The sequence below is a fragment of the Zootoca vivipara genome, chromosome 5 (genome assembly GCF_965207765.1).
Source record: "Zootoca vivipara chromosome 5, rZooViv2.hap1.1, whole genome shotgun sequence".
In the NCBI taxonomy this organism is placed as follows: Eukaryota; Metazoa; Chordata; class Lepidosauria; order Squamata; family Lacertidae; genus Zootoca; species Zootoca vivipara.
Genome location: NC_142588.1, coordinates 16,684,592 through 16,708,271, shown reverse-complemented (window position 1 = coordinate 16,708,271; position 23,680 = coordinate 16,684,592). Strand labels below are relative to the sequence as shown.

Here is a 23,680-nt window from a genome sequence, read left to right as displayed (position 1 = left end):
AAGACATATGTAAGTATCTTAAGACACAAGTGTTATGTTCTCAGTAGCCTCCGAAGGACTCTGAAAACTGACTGATAGATACATTTTGTGTTTATAAGCTCCTTTGCAGGTCTCCTGTTGGAAGAGCTGGGAAAATCCTTAAATTGCTCTCTGTGGTACTCTAAAGAACTGCTAAAGTGCAGGAGAAGTGCAAAGGTAAAATGCTTGCTGCTATAATTTTTTTTGGGGGGGGGGTAATCAAATTAAAAGATTCCAGTGAGGTGAAAATGTTTCCAAGGATATGTTCCTATAGAATTTGAAACAATAGCATTATGTTGGACGGCTGTCCCAGTTTGGGAAGTACTCCTGCAGGAAGTCACAATCAAGAGAGAAAAAAAGGTGACAGTAAAACTTACGAAGAGTGTTGTTGCACCTTAAAGACTAACAATTTTATCATGGCATCAGTTTCCATAGGTTACCTTCCACTTCATCAGGTGCATGAAGCGCTAACATGATGCTAACATGCCTATCAGTTTAGGACGATTTCACAGATAACTTTTTTAATTTTACATGTATCATGTTTTGGGTGTGCGTACCTAAAATGCAATGTGACAGACAGGTGTTGGAAAGACATATACAGTACATCATATAGGTACACTGAGCAGAGAGCTGCGATTGACAGTATCTCCCTGCCAAAGTGACAAGATAGGGGAAAATCTGAGTTTGTCATTGTGGAATGTGTGAAATAGTATTAGCCTTTGAGGTAAAAGGAAGCAAAAGAGAGATAGTTTTATGAAGGTTCGACATCTCTCTCTCTCTCTCTCTCTCTCTCTCTCTCTCTCTCTCTCTCTCTCTCTCTCTCTCTCTCTCTCTCGTGTGTGTGTGTGTGTTTGTGTAGATAGATAGCTTTTCAGTAAAAAATTCAAAATGGTGATGGTATTCTTGGTTGGAGGAACCAGCTGGCGAACCCCCAAGGGAAGAAGACTCAGAGCCCAGGGAGTGGTGGTGGGACTACGGTGAGTACTCAGAAGGAGAAGAAGACTGGGAGGAGGAGGTGTTGGAAGCTGAAAAGGGAGCAGGGAGAGTCTGTGGCAGAGAGGCATTGAAGCAGCAGTGGAGGGAGGCTAAGAAGCAGAGAGGGGTCAGGCTTGTGTAGAGGCACGGATGTCTCCCCCATGACTCAGTCAAGACTCATGGTGTTCTTGTAATATCTATTTTACATCAAATATAAAAGTAGAGCATGAGGGAGCAGGAAGGCATACAAGCAACCACTGCTAGTCTAGTCCTTAGTTTGAAAAAAAAAGACAATAGATTTTTGCAGATGCCCAAATCGGCTGCTCGTCAGCTACCTGGAAAAACTCAGCCTCTCCCTTTCTCAGGACATGCTCCTAGCTTCAGAACTGTTTGAGCATGGTGCCGATACCGTCAAGATTACAAGTTTGATCCCCATATGTGACATCTGGATATTCCCGCATTGCAGGGAGTTGGACTAGATGATCCCCAGGATTCCTTCCAACTCTACAATTCTTTTAAAAAGTGCTAAAGAGGAGCTGATATATCAGACTGACAGTTTGATACATAGAGCACACCTGTGTCAAATGCCACTGTCTTCTAGGACATGATTATTACTGACCTTGCTATGTGGGCACATTTGGGGGGGGAAGCTGCATCGTGTGAAAGTGAATTAAGGTGAACCTTTCTTCGGTTTCTTACTGGGAGGAAAGTAAATCTTATGATGGCTCCTTCTGCCTCCCCACTGCAGAAATAGCATGAAATCTAATCCAGACTGCACCATATTTATTTGATCACCGCTTCATCCTTTCCCCCAATTCATCCCAGTAAAGAGCGAGGGAATTTTTTGGTTGCACCATCAAGAAAATGATATGCTGAATGTACTACAGCCTGGATCAGACGTCACTCTCTCCTCATGTTTAGTAAGGGGCATGCATGCACCCAGGACTCTTACCAAGGTTAAGATTTCTCCCTGCCAATCGATGTCTGAACAATTCTGTGACCTGCCATACATTTTATTTCAAAAACGTATAAAGTAAAACAGCTCTGAGGAGCCTAAGATGAACTATAATATGATAAACTGAAATAATGATCAGGATTTGAATGGGAAAATGAATATATGTAAATATAGTCATTATTTTTTTAAAAAAAATGCAATAGAGCAAAAAAAGGGGGGATGGCTAGCTCACACTTTCAGGACGTTCCTAGGGTGAGGCTATCCATAAGGATTAAAAATGGTTCTCAATAGCTGGGATCACCAGGGCAAGAGCAGGTGATCTTTGCTTCCTACTAAATGAGCAATTGCCTAAGATTCATTCCTATGATGTGGAAAAGTAAATTAATGTACTTTTGGGAAGCACTTTTGTAGCAAGGGCAAATTTGGCCCTCACCTTTGAAGGCTGGGTGGCCTCAGCCTCTATGGTGTATGTGTGTGAGAGAGGTTCAATGTGCTTTTGTACGCAGAGTTCATACAGATGCACTGCACCGGAAAGTGTCCTTCCTGCCTTCACACACTCATGCCCCATCCAACATATCAATAGATCTTTTGCTGGTATGTCCACAAAGTTCCAAAGCTTTGCCCCAATGTGCACTGAATCACAGGGTTCCCACAGATCTAAAGGGTGTCCAGTCCAACCCTTTCCCCTTGCAGCAAAACCTTTCACACCTACACTACACAAAAATCCCTTTTACACCTTGCTCTGCCTCATCTGTGGCATAAGCAACGATGCCTCCTGAAGGAGGTGCTTACAAAATTTAAGGAATGTAGGTGCTTTCAGACAACAAGCCTAGTTCATGCTAACGAGGAAGGCTGAAATGATAGCAATCAAAATAAAACAAAACCTCCCCCAGTACAGTAATGGTATTATATTGCTGGTGTGTGTGTGTGTGTGTGTGTGTGTGTGTGTGTGTGTGTGTGTGTTGATACTTCATGACCCTGAATGTAGTAGTGAGACTGATATCAGAGCCTGAAGCCAAGGAGGTCTACTTGGTCCCCGTATCCTCAACCTGACTCTCGTTCCATCACAAAAGAGGGCATGGATAGTGGGGGAAACCTCCCCCCTCTCAGGGGGCGGGGGAGATAACAAAGTTCTTAATAGTATCTTGATAACTGATTAAGATCTTTTAAAACTGTTTTCCCCTTGCACTATTTTGCAAAACATTTCTTGCACTCAGTAAATGCCACATTTATATGATTCTTCAGCCTGACACCTGTTAAGACTATGATAGCTCCCATTAATTTATTACATCAAAAGTTCAGTTAAAGCCACTCTGGGATAACAAGACTTTAAAAGCCATTAAAAGGCAAGAGATTTTGGATCAAGCCCCAATTGGCCTTAGTTCAGCTACAGATCAGTTGCTGCTAATTGCATGACCTGCATGAGAACGCTGGAATGAATCCCACCCCTTCCAAGAATCAGGCCCCAAGCAATAGGAAAAAACCAATGCTCTATCCTGCCACAGAAACCCGCCAATCAAGCTGCTTATTGCAAAGCACACCTACTTCACTCAGCAAATTGATGGAGGCTCCCAGTGCTGAAACTCCATCTCAGTTAAACGGTGACGTCACTCAGGTGCACAAACCAAAACATTGGCACAGCTTCCGTTAACATGCTGCAGCCCTTATTTTGCTGCTTGCTAAGCTAAAACTGAAACTCTGCAGTGCTAGATTTCTGGTCCTATTAAGCAAAAACTGATTTCTCTAGCCAGTTGTGAGCAATCACACTTTCCCCCCAATTCCTTCAACACTCAAAACTAAAACAAAACAGGTCCCTTGGAACAAGCATGTTGAATTCTAGTATCTCAGTTCTTCCAGTGACTGCAGATTTTAGGCTTGCTTAATAGCCTTTAAATATATGCATTAAATGTCAACAATACAAACTACACTCAACTTTTAGATATTTTACCAGCTGAAACTAAGAAGCACCCTTGAAAGATTGCTCACTGAGGCATGTTTGCCAAAAGCCTGATACAAAGCAATTAATTTTCAAAATGATGGCAATAATCTTGAAATAGTTGAAGCACAACAGTGCTGCCTAATATTCCAGCTGCTTGGTATTTAGTAATCTAGTAATTTTGGGCAGCGCAGACATGCTGAGGTTGAAGAGAAAGGCCACTGTAACCTTGCATGCACTCTGTTCACCATGGTTACTAGCTAAATAAATTAAAGTATCAACATCTTGTCAAATACCTCGTTGCACAGGGCAGGATTTCTCCCCTTAAAATAAAATCATCCTAAAACAAAAAAAACCACACTAATGGGGAAAAAACCAACAACCGCAAACCACACACACATATCCCAACCGCACTCACACCCCAAAACCTAGATAGACCATTTCATGAAAAATGGGAATGCAATCTGAAGCTGTATAAAATCATGCCCTAGTTTGCAAGTGGAGTCCTGTCTTTCATCCCCTTGTGCTGCCTTTGCCACCTGACAACACACTTCTACCCACAATGCTCTCTCTCTCTCTATGCCTCACGCACGCGCAAGCACGCACCCAGAGACATGCTCTCTCTCTCTCTCTCTCTCTCTCTCTCTCTCGCACACACACACACACACACACACACCTCGTCAGAGAAGCTGGAGTGAGCCCACACTCACACACAACACACATGCAGACACTCTGCAGATGCCAACTTACCCACAAGTTCTATTTCAGTCGAAACTGGCGTCCTCCACTCCCCTACCTCGAGGGGGGTGGTGTTTCTCCCTCTCTTCTGTTGCAAGGAGGGTGGGGTGGGGGGGAAGGCCACATCTATCTGAAAACACTTCTAGGCAGAAAGAAAGCATGTAGTTGCAGAACAAAGAAAGCCAGGGCTACCTTAATCTCAGCAGCGCAAGGCAGCCAGTAGCTATTTTTCGAGTCTGCTCTCTCTCTCCCCCCTCTCCGAGGGCATCCTGCGCTCTCGCTCTTTTTCTTTGCCTGTCCAGCTCCTGCACAACACACATCAATTATTCATCGCTTGTCTCCCGGTTTCCAGGCAAAACCAATCACAGATGGAGCCTTGCTAATGGGCTCATGCCGTACTTGCCAACAGGCTATTTGTGCTGCCAGCGACAACCCTCCAGAGACAATAAAGGGAGAATCAGGTTCAGCTTTAGAACTTCACACATCTACGCGGACAGACCTGAAACAAGCGAGGGGGCACGCAGTGGCGTCCGCATGACATTGCTGGGAGAGGGTGGGCGGGCGGGCGTCTGTGTGCAGCGCTTGCAAATATGAAAGGAGGCTCCATTAACAAAAAAAGAAAAACACCCTCCTCTCTCCCCCTCCCCAACGCCGCTTGAAAGGACTGGAAAGAGATGAGGAGGGGGAGAGAAATAAAGAAGAGGAGAGGGTGGGGGGAATCAAACACTAGGAAAATTCTCACCTCAACTGCATGTTACTGGTATTGATGGTTTCCTTTTGCTGTCTCTAGTGGTCCATCCCTTTGCTCTCCCATTATACCCATCTATCACTTACGTGCGCATGCACGCACGCACACACACACATACACTCACAGACAGAGATACACACAAGCAGACACAGCCACTTTGCCAGAAGGGAGAGAGAAAGAGAGGGAGTGGGGTGGGAAGGGGGGGGGATCCAGGCATCTCACATTTCAAACTTGCAAGGAGGGGTGGTGCTAGGAATATTAGGACAAAGGGTTGCTCTCTGGAACGCTGCCAAAAGGCTAAAATTACCCCCCTCGATCAATTAATCAGAAGCAACACTTGTTTGAGTGTGTCTAGCAAGCCATTAAGGGCGCCTGGTCAAAAAAGGGGCTTCTGTTTGGGAGAGAGCTGGTGTACAGGGTCTCCCTGCATCCCCTATTTAGAAATACTGTTGACTAAATCCATCAAACTAGTCATGCTAATTAAGCGTCCAGAGGAGGAAGGTTCTGCTTTTTAGGAGACAGCAGCTACGTTGGTGGCTTCCTGCGTGAAGGCAATCAGCCCACAAAAAGGAAGGGGAGGAAGTGGACACACGCCACCTGTACCAGAATACGAAATTCATATTGGCGTAATTCTGGCATGAATCACTGTTTGAAAGAACAAAACAAAGAGGGTTGTTGCCATTTCATCAGCTAGTACACCTGAAAAGAAGGTTCAAGTGGATGGATTTGGAGCCGAGCTTTCATTTGGCTGTCTTCCTCTCATCCAGCAGGTTACTCTCTGGGGAACATCCAGTATTTATGCAAACCTTTATGTGCTCAAAGCTCAGCACAAACTACATGTGAGAAGCAACTGCAGTCTAATAATTTGGCACTCGTTCACACATGTCTGGAAGCTTAACGCAGGAAAGGAGCAACACACACAATTAGAATGGAAAAAGGCACTTTTACTTCTCAGCCAAATTTACAGTAATCATGGCTCTCTTTGACCTAGTTGTCAGCTGTTTCACATTATTTGCCCCAACCCATTCCCCAGATCCAGAAGTGACTTGTGGGACCATTCTTGTGCCAGCAGATTATAAAATGAGAAGCAGTCAAAGGACAGCAGAACGTTTAGGATACTTCAAGGAGAGTTGTGTGTATGCTATAATTCTATAAGATCACAGGGCAAAGAACCCCAAAGGATGCAATGGGTCATTGTGTCTGTCTGCTAACCAGGGATGGCTGTGGGCAGGATTCCTGCATTTGCAGGGGGTTGGGCTAGATGACCCATGGGGTCCCTTCCAACTCCACAATTCTATGGTGCAGAATAGGGCACAGAATTTAGATTCTGGAATCTCAGCTTTTTAAAAAGCAATTTTCTAGATCTTATGGCTCAAAAATATGCTTGATACTATGCAGACAAACTCTGAAGGAATCTCAGGAGAGGTGACTGTGTAGAATTTCAAGTGGTTGAACCACAGGTCCTTGTCCCTTCACATGACTATCAGAACAAGAAAAAGCTACCCAAATTTACTCAGTATATTTTATACAATATATTTATTTAATTTACTAAATGTGGAGCTGTGATGTGTTATTTAATCCCCTAAGCAGTAGATCAGGACCGTATACAAGGCATGTCAATGCAATTACTACTACAGTATAAACAAATCTGATATCTAGGAAGGGATGCCTAAGTTCAGGATCTGATGTTTCTTACAACGGCACATGATCCTGAGCTTGTAGATGCCTTACTCAGATACTCACGAGCATTGCAACGGGAGAATAAAGAACCAGAGTTCTGATGTTCTGAACAAGTGAGGAAGGTGAAGAATCATAATGGAGGTAAAGGAGCCCCAAATCAATTTCACTGCCCCACAAAGGGGTAGTACTGTACTTAAGAGAATAATTTATGGGCTAGGAAATCCCAGTGCCATATTATACCCTGCGGAGGCCCCTAGGCAGCCAAAATCTTGGGGGGCCCCTCGTAAAACTAAGAAGGCTTGATTGTAAAAAGGTGCCCATAGGCCAGTGCCTACTCTGCCTATTTGGTAATCCAGCCCTGGGAAATCCCCAGTTCAAATTAAAGCTGTGCCAAATTTCCAGGAGTTTCAAGGTTTAGCACAAAGGTATTGGGGAGGGGGCAACACTCCAGCTGAAAGGCAGGCCACTTCTGCCCCACTGCTGGTTGTTCTGGAACTTCTTCCCTTGACATATTACTTCGAAGATAATTGACTCTCAACAGGAAAAAAAAATCCCAGCCATAATTTACACTCTGAACAGCAGCCTCATCCAGACTAACCCTCAACCCCCAGATTACTAATATGAGGATAAAGTTGGCCTACCATGCAGGGCTGTAGCAAAGGTTACTGAGGTCATTTATAAGAAACACTTTGAGCACTTAGCAAGAGTACTATATTCCTCTTATAGCAGCAGCTTTCAGCATCAAGATAGGAATATACTGAATATTTTTTTGAGAAAATATTTTGGAGATTTTAAAATTGTTCCAACTGTACAAATTATTTACAGGTCAACATACCATACCTTTTAACAAGGCTTTCAATAATAGTTTTAATGAATTCTGTATACAAGGTTTAAATTTCAAAAAGGGAATTGAATCCCGGACCTTTTAAAGAACAACTACTTGGCTTTCGTTTCAAGACATTTTCAAGTTAAAAGAAGTCATGTTTTCTGTATGGAGTGAATGATTGCAAAGTACGTAAACAGGAAGCCAATGAGAGCTTTCCCCTTCTCGGAGGGAAAAGTGGCAGTTTAAGTTGTGGCCAACCAAGAACCAGTCTTTCCTTGACACAGCATCCTGTGGTAAAAAACCCACTTCCTATCCAAGCGCAACCTTCACAAAATCCATCAAGCCTTGCCACAGATGCGCTTGCCTGGGCTATCTTGCTGATTTCAATTAAAAGAACTGAAAACTGGCAAGAATGTGTTTTGCCTTTTTTCTCTCAGACTAAAAAAGCAAAGAAAGAATCTCGTGGCACCTTAAAGACTAACCAATTTTATTATGGTGTGAGTTATTGTGAACTGTAACCCACTTCATTTTGGTGAAGTGGGCTCTAGTCCATGAAAGCTCATAGCATAATAAAATGTGTTAGTCTTTAAAGTGCCACAAGACCCTTTAGTTTTATTCCATGTTTCTCCAGCTAACGCACCTACTCATCTGGAAATTGTTACAATAGAAAGGACCAGCGTTCCTTTGCAAGCATCTGCTGTACATCACAGAAATTGTTGTTCTCAATTTAAAAAATAAAATAAAACCCACAGTATGACATTATAGCAGGGTATTTGGAATGTCACTCTCTTTTATTAAAACAGAACTCATGCTCTTTTAAAAACTATAATTATGTAGACAGCAGAGTTGCTCAAGAGTGTATGCAGGAGGAAGTAAGAAAATGGATGTGTGGGGCGGCCCTCCAAGACTTAAGTCTAAAATTAGGAGCTGAGCCTTAGCCAGGTCTGTGGATAAGCATATGTTTCAGGGGCTTATATACAGAGCCCTACTGATTGTTAGATCTTTCTGCAGTTGATAAATGGTTCATCTAGAGCGGGCATCCCCAAACTGTGGCCCTCCAGATGTTTTGGCCTATAACTCCCATGATCCCTAGCTAACAGGACCAGTGGTCAGGGATGATGGGAATTGTAGTCCAAAACATCTGGAGGGCCGAAGTTTGGGGATGCCTGATCTAGAGTTTGGAGTCATGACTCAACACTAATCGCACAGGTGTTTACAGGGCTGCTCCTAAGTGGTTCCACTCATGGTGACAGGTTTGGGTCCAACATACATTAGGAATGAATCTTAATGTATGTATCACTAAGCTTTTCCCATCTAGGTGCTGGGTTTGGATAGTAATTGCTTGAGTTAGGTGCACTCACCAAAGTCTAAGCCACAGCAACATTGGGAAGAACTGCGTATCCCTATGATCCTAATCCTGCTCTACCCATGGGCAACTACATCCGGGTGCAACAAGTAACAGTCCCAGATGCGGAAGAGCATCCCACAATCCCATCTACCTCAAAGGACTCACGCAATTGGTCAGTGGAGTTGGGTAACCGTCATAATGCTGCTGGGTCTGCATCCGCAAGTGGCAACTGTATCCACACATAGCTGCTCTTTCAGAAGCAGAGCTGGTGCTACCACTAGGCAGAGTGATAGAGCTGCCTGAAGCAGCCTCGGGCACGGCGGAAGACACTATCCCATCAGTGTCCCCAATGTTAAGATATTCAACTGTCAATCTGGTTGGGTTCTGTATCTGGAATTGGGGGTGAGAGGTTGCCACCTGCCAACAGCAGAATGCCTTGAGGAAGCCTTGGTTAGCTTAGCCAGTAGATAAAGGTAAAGGGACCCCTGACCATTAGGTCCAGTCTCTGGGGTTGCGGTGCTCATCTCGTGTTATTGGCCGAGGGAGCCGGCATACAGCTTCCAGTTCATGTGGCCAGCATGACAAAGCCGCTTCTGGCGAACCAGAGCAGCACTTTACTCATTTTTAAATGGTACTTTCGCTAAGCCTTTGAAATTACTCCAATTGCCTTATAGCGTCTATCTCCCATATCAACATTTATTCAGGTGGCATTGTACATTCAAGATTTATCTATGCAATCCAGAAGGCACAAGACTGCAATTCACTTAAGGCCTGGGCCTCACCCACAGAGCTATGCAACTAAATGGGTTGATGGAATAAAGAAGCATTTCCCCATATTTTTCATACCATAGGCAATGAGGATGTTTTTGGGAGTCCCCTGCACCTTTCGATTACAGCATAAAATGCCTCGTGCGATTCAGTACATCCTAATTCTCTCCCTTGCAATATCACCTCTACCAATTTCTCAGTCAATATTGAAATGGAACTCCTGTGCTCTGAAGGGCAGAGACCACTGGATTCATGAGGGCTGGAGTTCTTCAAGGTGTAGCTTCAACCCCTCATATAGGACACTACTTTGACTTAGCATACAGTTTGGGACTCCATTAATTCAGCTGCAGAAACCACAGAGCGAAATACTCATCCCTGCCTCACACTTCCCAGTCTCTTTTCAAAAACACACATAACCTTCCAAGATTGGACACTATCCTATGTCAAAAGTCAAACTGAGCTTAGACTTCTAAGAAGAAAAATTAAAAGTATGATCCACCAGGACTTCCACCAGCAAATTATATTTTTTAATAAATTTATACCCAATACAGATAATTTCCACTTTAAATTTTAAAATCCCCCCCCACTTCCTATGTAGTTATATCCATGGTCAAGTGCAAAGGTTCAGGGATGCTTAATTTAAAAACTGCCTCCCAGTCCCTCCCTCCCCAACTCTCCTTGTCTCTCTCTCTCTTTTAGTAGAAGCAGTTCACAGTAGACAAATCACTTATCTAAAAATTATGTACTTACTTTTCCTTTGACAAATCTTCAGCAGGTTTCTAATCCCACCATGCCACTTGAAATATCACTTTCTGTGATGACATTTGAGTCACAGTTGTCACAGGCACCAGGCACTGTAGTTAAATGGATTAAATCATACTTCATAGCACATTGCATTTTGGACAAGGAGTGGTTTATCATTGGTAGAAATTAATCATAACAGGTCTTCCCCCCTCCAGGGCAAATTCCCAATCATTTTCAAAGATTACTATGTTTAAGCTCCAATGACGACTGTGTGTCAAATTACATCATGGGAAATGTTGTCTCACAGGGATAACTATTTAAAAGCTCCCACTGAAGTCTTTTTATACCAGGGAGGAGTATATCTATCTCTGTATTGGGGCGGAATATTGCCATAGAGAAGAACTGGGCCAAGACTGATGCTCAGCTCCAGAACCTACAAAACATGGCTTCGATTTTATAATCTACCCTTTTGCCTAGTTTTTGCCTTTGGATAACACACACAAGTACACACACACAAATATTTCATATTATTTTAAAGCAAACATATCCAAAATATACACATTGAGGCTTGAGTTCAATAAAATAAAATAAAATAAAATATTACTTATACCCTCTCCATCTGGACAGGCCTTCCCTGCCACTCTGGGCGGCTTCCAACAGGATATTAAAAACACAATAAAACATCAAACAGTAAAAGCTTCCCTAAACAGGGCTGCCTTCAGATGTCTTCTAAAAGTCAGATACCTGTAGTTGTTTATTTCCTTGACATCTGGTGGGAGGGCGTTCCACAGGGCAGGTGCCACTACTGATAACACCCTCTGCCTGAATAAGTTACACTGTAAAGGCACAGTGGGCAATCACAAGAAGAAAAGGTATGACTTTTCCCCTACATGGACATATACGGTACCCCACTATAAGAAAAATAATTCATTTTCACATATGAAGTACAAGTGTTTTTCGTTCACTGAGGAGCAGGCTCTGCTCTGCTATCACAGTAGGAGGCAGGAATGCTTCTGAGAGTACTCTCATGTTCGAATCCTGTTTGTCGATTTCCTACAGGTATCTTGGTTGGCCACTGTGAGAACAGGATGCTGGACTAGATGGGCCACTGGCCTGATCCAGCAGGCTCTTACAATGCTCTTAAACATTTACTTGTTCAGATATGAACTTTCAATAATATAAACCAGGCATACACACCCTGTGGCCCTCAAGCTGAAGGAACTCACACCAGCCATATATTATTGCCTAACAAGTGTCCTACAAGAACACACTGCCTTGCATTTGGCGTTTCAGGCAGGCAGCAGAAACAAGAGGTTTACTGAACCCTTGGGAAGCCACCATGCATGGCTGGTAGGCTGGGTCACAAGCTGTATGCAGGTGCACTTGGCCTTTATAGCTGCATACTAAAAAGAGAAAGGAAAAAGCAACCACATACGAAGCAGCCAAACCAAACGAATATGGTTTTGAGTGGTGTCTGTGTTTCAAAAACAGAAACACTCCAGGAGTAGCATGAGAATGAGAGAAAAGCAGGTATATTAACTCTGTGGGGTAGCAATGAGAAACTATGTTTCCCCACTGCTCTCTTAAATTAGACTGTTCTAGGGAAATAAAATACCCCTATAATCATAATTTAAAGGCCACATATAAAAATATAAAATGTCTTGGCTTTTTAATGTCTAAGTATGTTTGTTTTGAAATGTAGGGTTGTAATGGTAAAAACTCCTATGGAAGGTGTCATAAGACACCTGGCACATTAAGCTACTTTGTGGTTAATGCACACTTTTTCCCGAAGTCGACTACAATATAGCATGTGAAGAAAAGATATGGCCTGCACTGAAGTCTGACTACCTCATATCCTCTAAGCAAGCACTCAGATTTTTAGGATAGCTCAGTCAGTAAAGCATGGGACTCTTAATCTCAGGGTTGTGGGTTCGAGTCCCATGCTGGGCAAAAATTCCAGCATTGGGGGGTTGGACTAGATCAGGCATCCCCAAACTTTGGCCCTCCAGATGTTTTGGCCTACAACTCCCATGATCCCTAGCTAACAGGACCAGTGGTTGGGGAAGATGGGAATTGTAGTCCAAAACATCTGGAGGGCCAAAGTTTGGGGGTGCCTGGACTAGATGATCCTTATGATCCCTTCTAACTCTACAATTCTGTGAAGACTCTATGAAGACAGGCTCTGTCGACCAAATGCCAACTTTTGAAGCAATTCTAGTAGGGATTACGCACATGTGAAAATGATGTGAGAGATCTAAGAAGCTTAGAAGTGAAGCAAGATTTTCCCAAGGGTTTCCCCTCCCCCCCCCCGGGGGGGAGGGGCAGACCACATTGGTCCAATGTCCTTCAAATCCCCACTCAGCCATTAGGTGACTTTAGCTAAGTGCCTATGTGTCAAACTGTGCACAATGCTAAAACATATTGGAACTCCATGACTGGGGTTTAAATTCTCCTCTTTGACAAGAGAAACAATATAACCTGAGGTCCATCTGAGCTTACTTAAAGGAAGGGTGGGATATACATGTCCTACAAAAATGAACAAAATTGATAGGAGTTTCATGTACAGTGAAGGTATTATGTCAAATTATGATAGGAAAAATAAATAATAAATCATTGGGGAAAAGAAAACACTTACTGAAGCTTTTATGAATGCTCCCCCCTGAAAAAATTATCTAAGAATTTATGAGAACAAGATTAAAAACTGCAATTAACCCAGGCTTCTCTCTTTAGTAATTATTCATATACCTGTTTAGCCGATAATAACTCCTAGCTCCAGGCTGTCTGCCTGCAGTGCTAGGACACAGACAGGAACCTCTGCTAAATTGACTTCCCTGGCTACACTCATGCTTGCAAGAGCTATTTTCAAGGGCAGATGTACAATGTTATATGGGTAAAGGGACAAGCAAATTAAAGATGGGTGTTCTGTCAGAAAAGTACTGAAGACCTTGCGTCAGCATTTACCTCCATTTATAAGACTTCAGGGCTTTAACTCTTTGCTTTCTATTAGGCAAGTTGCAACAAGCAAGTTACAAAAACAGGACACAGTATCTCTACAACATTTTAAGCAGAAACTGACAGGTTTTGTTTTGTTTGTTTTTTTAAAAAAGATGTATATGTTTTTATGGATTTTATTTTTTTCTGGTCCCATGAAGATGCTTCCATTTCAAATGCTAATTCAGCCTAGTCCAAAAGAACTAGCAGACCTGATCACACTCATCTTTGCTGATGGTAAATTAAGAAATGGTTTGCTTTTATTATCTCCTTTGGGAAACATCTCCTTAGGACTCTTCCCTCACCTCCAGTTGTTCTGGCCTATATCACAAAGAGATGCCCACAAACCCCCTCGCCACCAGCTGGTCAAAAGGTTAATGCCCTCAGCCCTCTGGCATCAAGATATCCAGTGCCACACAAAAACCCCAGCCCTGAAGTCTCCAAGTAAATAAGGAATAGGAAGAGTCCCTTCCAGGCACTGGGAAAGATTGTTGCTCTTACACATTCTACATCAGAGGTTCCCCAACTTATTTGGCCTACCTCCCCCATTTCAGGAAAAAGCATGACTCAGTGCCCCCTGGAAATCTGCCTTCTTTAAGCAAAGAAGAAGGGCTGTGTCACAGCCTGCTTGCCATTGGTCAAATAGGCAGGCAAGCTGTGATCCACTTCCTGGGCCTGAGTGAAGCTGAAATGGGTTCACCCAAGCTCGGGAAAACTTGTTGCCTCCAGCACAAGTGCCAGATCCATGGAAGGTGTTGTCGCCATCCTGCAACAACGTCCGACATGGCGGTAAGCATCATTAAACAACAAATGAAACCATTATGAATGGGTTTTCTTCTTTCTTCTCCTGCCCCCTTATTTTTATTCAATGCCCCCAACTGCACCCGAGGCTACTTCTCCCCTGGATCATTCCAGCGCCCCCCACTGGGCGGTATCGCCCACTTTTGGAAACACTGTACTACATAAATGAATTAAGATCATGCACCAATCAATGAGCAATCACACTGGTGTAGAAATCAACCATGTCATTCAGTCAGTCCACTTCCTTCAAAGGCTATTGGATTGGCATGGGAAGCAAGCGTACAGCAGGGCCTTTCAGGCTGTTTAGGTATGGTTCCAATCAGGCAAAAAGTATCTTACAGAATCCCCCCACGCATTTGCTGATGAGCCTCATATTGCATTGGTACAGCTGTTCACACTTACCGCTAGTACTCCCTCGTACTTGTGAAAGAAATACTAGGATACACTATTAATAGCTTTACTACATCTGCATTTTCATGTAAATACTGAAATATATTATATAGATGTATTACAAAAATTCTGTACAGTACAAGGGTCAAGGAGGTCAAAGTTTTCATTATCAGCAGATGCTAAACAAACTTCCCCCCCAAACAAAAGCTTGGAAATTTTGCTCCTAAAAAAAGAGCCCCCTGGATCAGACCATAGGCGTATCCAGGCTAGCACCCTGTTTCTCAAAGTGGCCAACCAGATAGAAATCCACTAGCAGGACATTAGGGTAATGGCCCTCCACAATTGGTTCCTCATCAATTGGCAGTTAGTGGCATACTGCCTTGGATATTGAAGATAACCTATAGCCATTTATAGCCCTATCTTCCATAGATTTCTCCAACCACTTTTCAACGCTGTCTAAATTGGCAGCCATTACCACATCTTGTTCAATTGTTTTTCGAAGTAACATATAGTGGCTAAGGGTGTGAACTGTGAGCCAAGATATCTAAACAGTGCAGATTACATGTTGAACATAAACTCATTAGGTCACCGGAGGTACACCACTATTTCCTCTCTCTCTCTCTCTCTCTCTCTCTCACACACACACACACACACACACACACGTCTTACATCTGCGGTATGTTAATAATACTGACCTGCCTCACTGGGCTACTGTAAAAAAGAATACGGAATGGAGGTAGGTGAAAAGTCATCAAATGCTCTAATTAAATCATTATATTGATGCTAGAAATGATTACTACAGTATTGTTCCCTTTTGATTGATACAGCATCCACAATATGACAAGTTTTCCTGTGTGAATCAAACTGAAATGAGTAGGAGTATTAATTTCAAGTATGGGGCTTGTGCAGGAGACCTTCCTGGTTTGTGCCTGTGGTCTGCTAAAAACTATTGCTTTTGACACGTATAATCACATAGCCATATCAAACCACTTCATGGCATAGTTTCCAGACAAATCATCTATTCCTTGACAAGTCTTGATGTTGTTATCTTGCGGGTTTAAGAGAGGGAATCGAGGAAGCTTCTTAAGAGCTAATCTACCAAAAACATAGAGAAATAAGCATCAAGCAGCCTGCATTTTGAAGCACTGGTACTCGTGCATTAAATCATTAATGCCCACCATGAATACGCGTTAATCGCCAAGTGATGGCAATATACATTGCTGTTTGATATAGGAACTGTCAGGCGATTTAAAAAAAAAGGATTGTGTTTTTTCCAATCACGTAGGAGAGATGGCACAGGAGCAAACTCTAATGGTCGGCAGCCACTAAAGAAGACTCCTGCCAATATTCTCCTGTCCAACTGGGGCAAGCAAGCCAAAAGTTCTTGCTCCAGGGTGCAATAGGAGTAAATAGTCAGGTTACTATTTTCCATCTTTTGCTTTGAAAAATAATAATTCCTGCTATCCGCTATCCATTCTTTCTAAAAATATGAGGACAGTAATGCTGGGTGGGAATGAAACAATACAAACCACGGATTTGGAGACCAAATACTTGGAAAGGGAACAGTGAATGAATTACAAATGCATCAGAACAGTGAAACTTTAATGAATGCCATCCTCTCACATAAGATGCTTTCTTCAGGCACTTTGACAGCCTTTCCACATGTGGATCCATTGCAGCGGGAGGGTTAAGTTCCAATGGAATGTGTACAAATGCTCACATATTCAGCATTTTGTGAAAACTATGATTTCCATGATAAGCCAGGATTACGGGCTTGAATGTCTCTTCACCTTTGTTAATTGCTGCTGCTGCCCCTACCTTTTATTAATTTTGTTATTGTTTTGCTTTATTGTTTGTTTTACTGCTTTTTTTCACTTGCTTTAAAGTGGGGAGGTGGTATTTGGCCTGTTCTGAATAGAATTCCCTCTATAAAATCTGTTTTGGCCTTATATTTGGAAACCCAAGTGGAACGAAGTAACTTCCACAACCTGGGGCTAGTGCACAAATTGCAAATAATCCCCCCCCCAGTCAGAAATATCCTGGCAACAGTTACACATGCTCTCATAATGTTGCTTTTGGACTAATGCAATGCATTGCACGTGGGGATGTTCAGAAACTGCAGTTAGCTCAAAATACAGCTGCTAGGTTGCTAACTAGGAATGGCTGCATTAAACATATCTTCTCAGTTTTAAAACAGCTACAGTGGTTGCTGATCCATTTCCAAACACAATTCCAAGTGCTGGCTTTAAATGTTTCATGTTACATTTAACTAAAATTAAGCAGTTCTTGAGCAGGTGGTTGTGGACCAGATCTAGGCTCTCTTGGAGGAAACTGATTTTCTAGATTCATTTCAGTTGGGATTTAGGACCATCTTTGATACAGAAACTCCTTTGGTCGCACAGTATGACGACCTCTGTTGGGAGAGAGACAAGGGAAATGTGCCCCTGTTAATTCTCCTCTACCTCTGTGTGGCTTTCGATATCATTGACCACTGTATCCTTCTAATCTAGAGCATCTGTCTGAGTTGTGGGTGGGTGGCACCACTTTCCAGTGCTTCTAGTGCTACTTGGAGGGTTGTTTCCAGAGGATGATACTTGGGAGAGTGGTGGTCAGCCCTGTGAAAACTTCAATGTGGGGTTCCTCAGGGCTTAATTTGATCCCCTATGCTGTTTAACATCTATATGAAACCACTGAGTGCAGTCATCTGGAGTTTTGGAGTACGCTGTCAGCAATGTGCTGAGGACACACCGCTCAACTCCTTTACATCTGCAGGTGTGGCAGTGGATGTGCTGAATTGTTGTCTTGCCTCAGTAATGGACTGGATGAGAGCCAAAAAAACTCAAGCTCTATCCAGATAACACTGAGGCAATGTTAATGGGTGGTTCCCTAGACTTGATGGATGGGAGGTGGCCTGCTCTTGATGGGGTTACACACCCTCTGAAGGAGGTGGTGCGTAAACTGGGGGTACTTCTGGATACTTTGCTATCGCTTGAGGCTCAGGAGGCCTCAGTGGCGCAGGGTGTGTTTCATCAGTTTCAGCTGGTGGCCCAGGGACACCCCTCCCTGGACAGGGATAGCCTAACCTCTGTCGTCTATGCTCTGGCAACCTCTAGGTTAGAGTACTGCAGTGTGTTATAAGTAGGGCTGCCTCTGAAGACAGTTTGGGAACTTCAGCTGGTGCAGAATTTGGTGGCCAGGTTGCTCACCCTGGCAAAATGGTTTGAGCATATTACCCCAATCCTGGCCCAACAACAGTGGCTGCCAATTAGTTTCCAGGCCCAATTCAAAGTGTTGGTTTTTGACCTATAAAGCCTTAAATAGCTCAGAACCGCGATACCTCAAGGACTGCCTCTCCCCAAATGAACCAACCCAGACACTGAAAATGAGCAAGAAAGAATATTTTTAAATAGTCACTCCATATATTCTCCCCACACAGAGCCCAATAAATTGGAGCCACATGTGCATTTAGTCACAAGGCAAAGCTTCCATTTTAGCTGCTTCCATTTTTTCTTGAAAGAGTCCTTAAGAAAAAAAGCATGCACATATACAGTAATTGGTCCTTTAAACATATGCAATCCCACACGGTCATTTTTCAGCAGATGTTTAACTGGTAGGAAGCAATTCTGAACATCTGCCACCAACATATAAGGAAGTTGTTTGAAGACCACATGAAACTGAGAAAAATTAAAGCACTTCCCATTATGTCACATCCTACGCTGTGTGTTTAGGAGAAAAAGGAAAATAAAAACCAGAATATTAATGCTGAGTCATCAGCTAACCCCCCCCCCTTTAAAAACTAAAATAATACTAATAATCATCATGGTGATTTCAAATATGATTGAATTACAATTGAATATGAGGGCAGCATCCATTTTCAACTGGATTTAATAATGGAGAGTTATCCTGAGCAAACAAAGTTATCAAGCATAACACAGACTTTCAAACAGGGCTCAGATAGACAATGAAAATGTGAATATGAGTTTTAATAACTATAAATTAATAGAAACTCAAGGATTTGGGGGGCCTTCAAGTCATGTACCCACAGTAGACCTGAAAGAGACACAGCATGCAGCCCCCTCACACACACACACACACACACACACTGACCCACATATCCTGTTTCATTTCTACTTCCTTAAGGAGTCTTAAATATTTAACTTGCAGGCTGTCAGGTAAAGATTAGAAGATGTATGTAAATGATCAGAATGTTAAACACATTATTTTAACATAAAAGTGATGATTTATTTAGCTCTCTTACCTGCTTTCCCCTTTTGAATTAATTGCTGTTGATAACTTTATTAGCTTCACTAGCAGCTCATCAATCCCTCTGGCATGAATTTTACAAAGTGGAAGAAATCTGATATTTTGCAGAGTTCCCTCCTTGCTTAATCCCTTGGCTAGTACATCAGGGCAAATTTACAATGTTATTTAAGCAGAGAACAATGCTTAAAAGCTTAACAATCAGCCCTAGCTAATTTAGGAGGCTTTACAGAAGGTCCCATGAGTAGATTTCTTGTGTAAGGAGAAGATCATAGTGTCCTTTGCATCTTCCCCTTGGGTAGGAAAAAAAAAACTTACTACCAGTCCCTTAATGAGATAAAGCTGGGGAGTGTGCTACTTATTTATTTATTTATGTGATATTAAAATATGATTCACAAAAAGCCACATGTAAATGCTTCTTTAAGATGGTCAGGCCTCTTTAAATCATTTCTCTCCTACATTTTTCCATTCTCTCTAGTTTTTGTGAGGTTTATGGCTGCACAATGTAGCTTTCAAGGTACCAGCTAACCTCACAAGGGCCCCATAGCTTACATACTTTCCTATAAAGAGGTATCTGTATCTAGAATTGCACCCAAACTGTCAGAAAAAGAGCATCAAAACCACCGTGGAAACATGTGTGATAAAAAATTCACACACAAAAATATCATTTTCTTAATAATAATAATAATAATAATAATAATAATAATAATAATAATATATTATTTATACCCTGCCCATCTGGTTCCCCCAGCCACTCTGTGTGGTTTCCAACAGAAAAATGAAATAAAATAATCTATTAAACATTAAAAGCCTCCCTAAACAGGGCTGCCTTCAGATGTCTTCTAAAAATCTGGTAGCTGTTTTTCTCTTTGACATCTGATGGGAGGGCGTTCCACAGGGAGGGTGCCACCACTGAGAAGGCCTTTACCTGGTTCCCTGCAACTTGGCTTCTCGCAACGAGGGAACCGCCAGAAGGCCCTCGGTACTGGACCTCAGTGTCTGGGCAGAATGATGGGGGTGGAGACGCTCCTTCAGGTATACTGGACCGAGGCCATTTAGGGCTTTAAAGGTCAGCACCAACACTTTGAACTGTGCCCGGAAACGCTGGGAGCCAATGTAGACCTTTCAAGACTGGTGTTATGTGGTCTTGGCAGCCGCTCCCAGTCACCAGTTTAGCTGCCGCATTCTGGATTAGTTGTAGTTTCCAGGTCACCTTCAAAGGTAGCCCCACATAGAGCGCATTGCTATAGTACAAGCGGGATATAACTAGAGCATGAACCACTCTGGCGAGACAGTCTGCAGGCAGGTAGGGTCTCAGCCTGCATACCAGATGGAGCTGATAGACAGCTGCCCCGGACACAGAATTGACCTGCACCTCCGTGGACATCTGTGAGTCCAGAATGACTTCCAGGCTGCACACCTGGTCCTTCAGGGGCACAGTTACCCCATTCAGGACCAGGGAGTCCTCCACACCTGCCCGCCTCCTGTCCCCCACAAACAGTACTTCTGTCTTGTCAGGATTCAACCTCAATCTGTTAGCCGCCATCCATCCTCCAACCGCCTCCAGGCACTCACAGAGGACCTTCACTGCCTTCACTGGTTCTGATTTGAAGGAGAGGTAGAGCTGGGTATCATCCGCATACTGATGGACACCCAGCCCAAACCCCCTGATGATCTCTCCCATTTACAACATTTACAAATGCTAAATATATTTCATGGACATGAGCTGCAAGTTCTCCCTATTCTGATTATTGCAAATATTATTATTTTTGCTCAGATGAGCGAGAACATATTCATTATTAAACATGTATGAACAAACATTCCTGTTTTTCAAAATTCCTAGCTCCACCCCTCACCCCCTGGGATCTGGCTTTAAAATCTGTAGTCATATTTTCCTTTCTTGCCATGAAAGGATTATAACTCAGTATAAGCTCAGCATTTTGAGTCTAAAAGCATCGCTTTAGTTTTGTCCATCACATTCTGGCTTATCTGCAACACTACCTTACATATTCTTACTGATGGTTGAGCCCTAGCTAAATAAAATAGCACATTTCCAGATCCATCCCCCTCCCCCCAAAAACCCCTCTTTCAGGTCTTGATAATTTGAAAAGATCCCAAAACCATGTTGCTCTAGTCCTCGAGTGAGTGCACACTGGAAATGGGAGGTATGTCAGAAAAGTTAGGGATTTATCATAACAGGTTAGTATAATAAGTGAAAGACAACAATCCATTAAACAGAGAAAAAACTGTCACATTGAATAGAAAAACTGGACGTTCTTCTATAATCCAGTGCTTTTTTCCCTAAAAAAATGTTTAGTGGTGCTCTCATTTTCCTACTCATATTGAAATACTGCTCCTCAATGAGGCAAAACTTAGATTCACAACATGTTTAAGGGTATGTGTACCCCTGCGTGCCCCCCTGAAAAAAAGCACTGCCATAATCCATCAGTCTGGTTCAAGATTATCAGAGCTCCTTCTCTAGCTTCCCCTTACTAAGAGTGTGTGGTGACAAGGAAGAGGGGCTTTTTGGTGGTGGCATCTGTTGTATGGAATGCCTTCCCCATATAGGTTCACCTGGTGCCCATAATAGGGTAGCATTTTTACAACTTCTGGTTTAAAATTTATTTTATCCTTCTGCATTTTGGCTGGCTTTTAGAAATGTTTATCCGCATTGTTTAAAAAGAACAAAAAAGTGTTGTTACACACACACACAATATGTACAGCAATAAAACTGCTAGCACATTCACAAGCAAAGTAGGGTTTCACATTGGATGGGGGGCTGTGCGTTGAGATTCCTGCATTGCAAGGGGTTGGACTAAATGACCCTCACAATCCCTTCCAACTCTTTGATTCTATTAATAGGTGGTATATAAATGTAATAAATAAATAAAATGTAAATGATGGTGATAAAGTTATGAGGCCAGTGAAGGAGCCTCTGCTACTTCACAGTCATACAGGAGACCCTAGATAGTAGATGGTTTTCAGCAATAGGGCGGGGCCCTACATAACCCCCACCCATTCAGCAAAAAACTGGATTTGACAGGATGATACATAGCACTTTGGAAGCAGTCAAGTTTTCATGAGTACTTACTGTTTGGAGAAAGTTACATTTTAGATTGCTGTATTACCATAGCTGCCAAGTTTTCCCTTTTCTCGCGAGGAAGCCTATTCAGCATAAGGGAAAATCCCTTAAAAAAGGGATAACTTGGCAGCTATGTGTATTACAGAGAACACCCAGTTGTCCTTTTAAAAATATCCTTTTCACATTGCGGTTTTGCATTTCAAGGCCATGAGGCTGGTTCAATATTTCCCAGCGGGAGACAACTACCATTACAAATTCCCAACAATTTACATCTACAGATCTCATTTTAGACCAGCAGCAAATCATTTTTTTCACACTGGGATTCCAGAAGCTGCTATTTTTTTTGTCTTAATGAAATTGCTTCTGCAGTAAGCACATCAAATAATATGATTTGTTAGGGTTCCCCCTCCATGATGGGAAATCCATGATGTTTGAAGCGAATAAGACAAATTTGATTTAGGAGAGCTCATCATACAGGAAACCAACTGTCCCACTTTTTACTCAGATATTCAATATTCAGAATAACATCCCCAGGGAAGAACCTGGTATGCTGAAGCGTCTCCAAAATGAAGTCTGAAATGAATGGAAAGGGGTTCTTATACATTTTCATTGCGCAAGGATTGGTGTAGCTTGTGTTAGATCAATTGGTTCTTTTACAAAGGATCTTAGATTAACTGGTGGAAATTCATGGAGATGACTTGAAAATATGTTCTTTCTGACTTTGGAAAAAATTCCCCAAGAAACATGTCTTCCCTTATGTGAAATTACTGGTAGCTGTGATGAAAGGAAAGGAAGAATAATAAAGAGACCAATTTTTGTGTGTGCAAAAACATTGGACTGGTATATTGTATTTCTTTGTCCCATTTAAAAGATATAGTGGGCATATTTGTCGGCGGTGTTGAGAGGTGCCTTCTAAGTTTTATTAAAATGGTTACCATTTTCCCCCAGACTAGTATTGCTATTTTTACTTTTGGATGCATATGCATTAACTCCATGACCTCTTCAATCAATCTAGGCTCAATCTATTTCCTTGTAAAATTTTTTGTTGAAGTCCAAGTTCCTTCCACTGACCACCATTCTTTTCATCCTATTTCTCCTCCCTAGGCTTTCTAAGGAGAATTAGTACTCGTTTCTCCACCATGCATGGAAGTTGCAGCTCATTATAATGAAACAGAGGGAGTTACACTGAATCTCCCTTCCACCAAATTCTTGCAGGCAAAGATTTAGCAGCTGATCATTTCAATCCACCTCCTTGACCTGTCCATGTTCTCTCTCCAATAATATGCCCTCACACAGTCTTCCTTCTTGGACCCTTCCTTATTTCATATCTCCTTCTCTAGCCTTCTGCCTGCCCCAACCCTCACTAGCTTCTTAGCCTCACAGAGTCATTGCAGAGATTAACTGAGGAGGGGTATGGATG

At 42.5% G+C, this 23,680-nt stretch overlaps 1 protein-coding gene across 14 annotated transcripts in view; it reads right to left on the bottom strand.

Annotated features, from left to right (window-relative positions):
* Positions 1–23,680, bottom strand: part of ZMIZ1 (zinc finger MIZ-type containing 1) — a 354,820-nt gene that overhangs the window by 90,060 nt on the left and 241,080 nt on the right. The window contains exon 1 of one of the 14 annotated variants that reach the window (XM_088669499.1): positions 4,635–4,943. The exons of 10 other annotated variants lie outside the window; for them this stretch is intronic. The gene's annotated coding sequence lies outside the window, so the exon portion shown is untranslated. Of the gene's footprint in view, positions 1–4,634; positions 4,944–23,680 lie in introns of those variants that run through there. 3 more of the 14 variants (XM_088669500.1, XM_088669497.1, XM_060275011.2) reach the window with 3 other exon arrangements.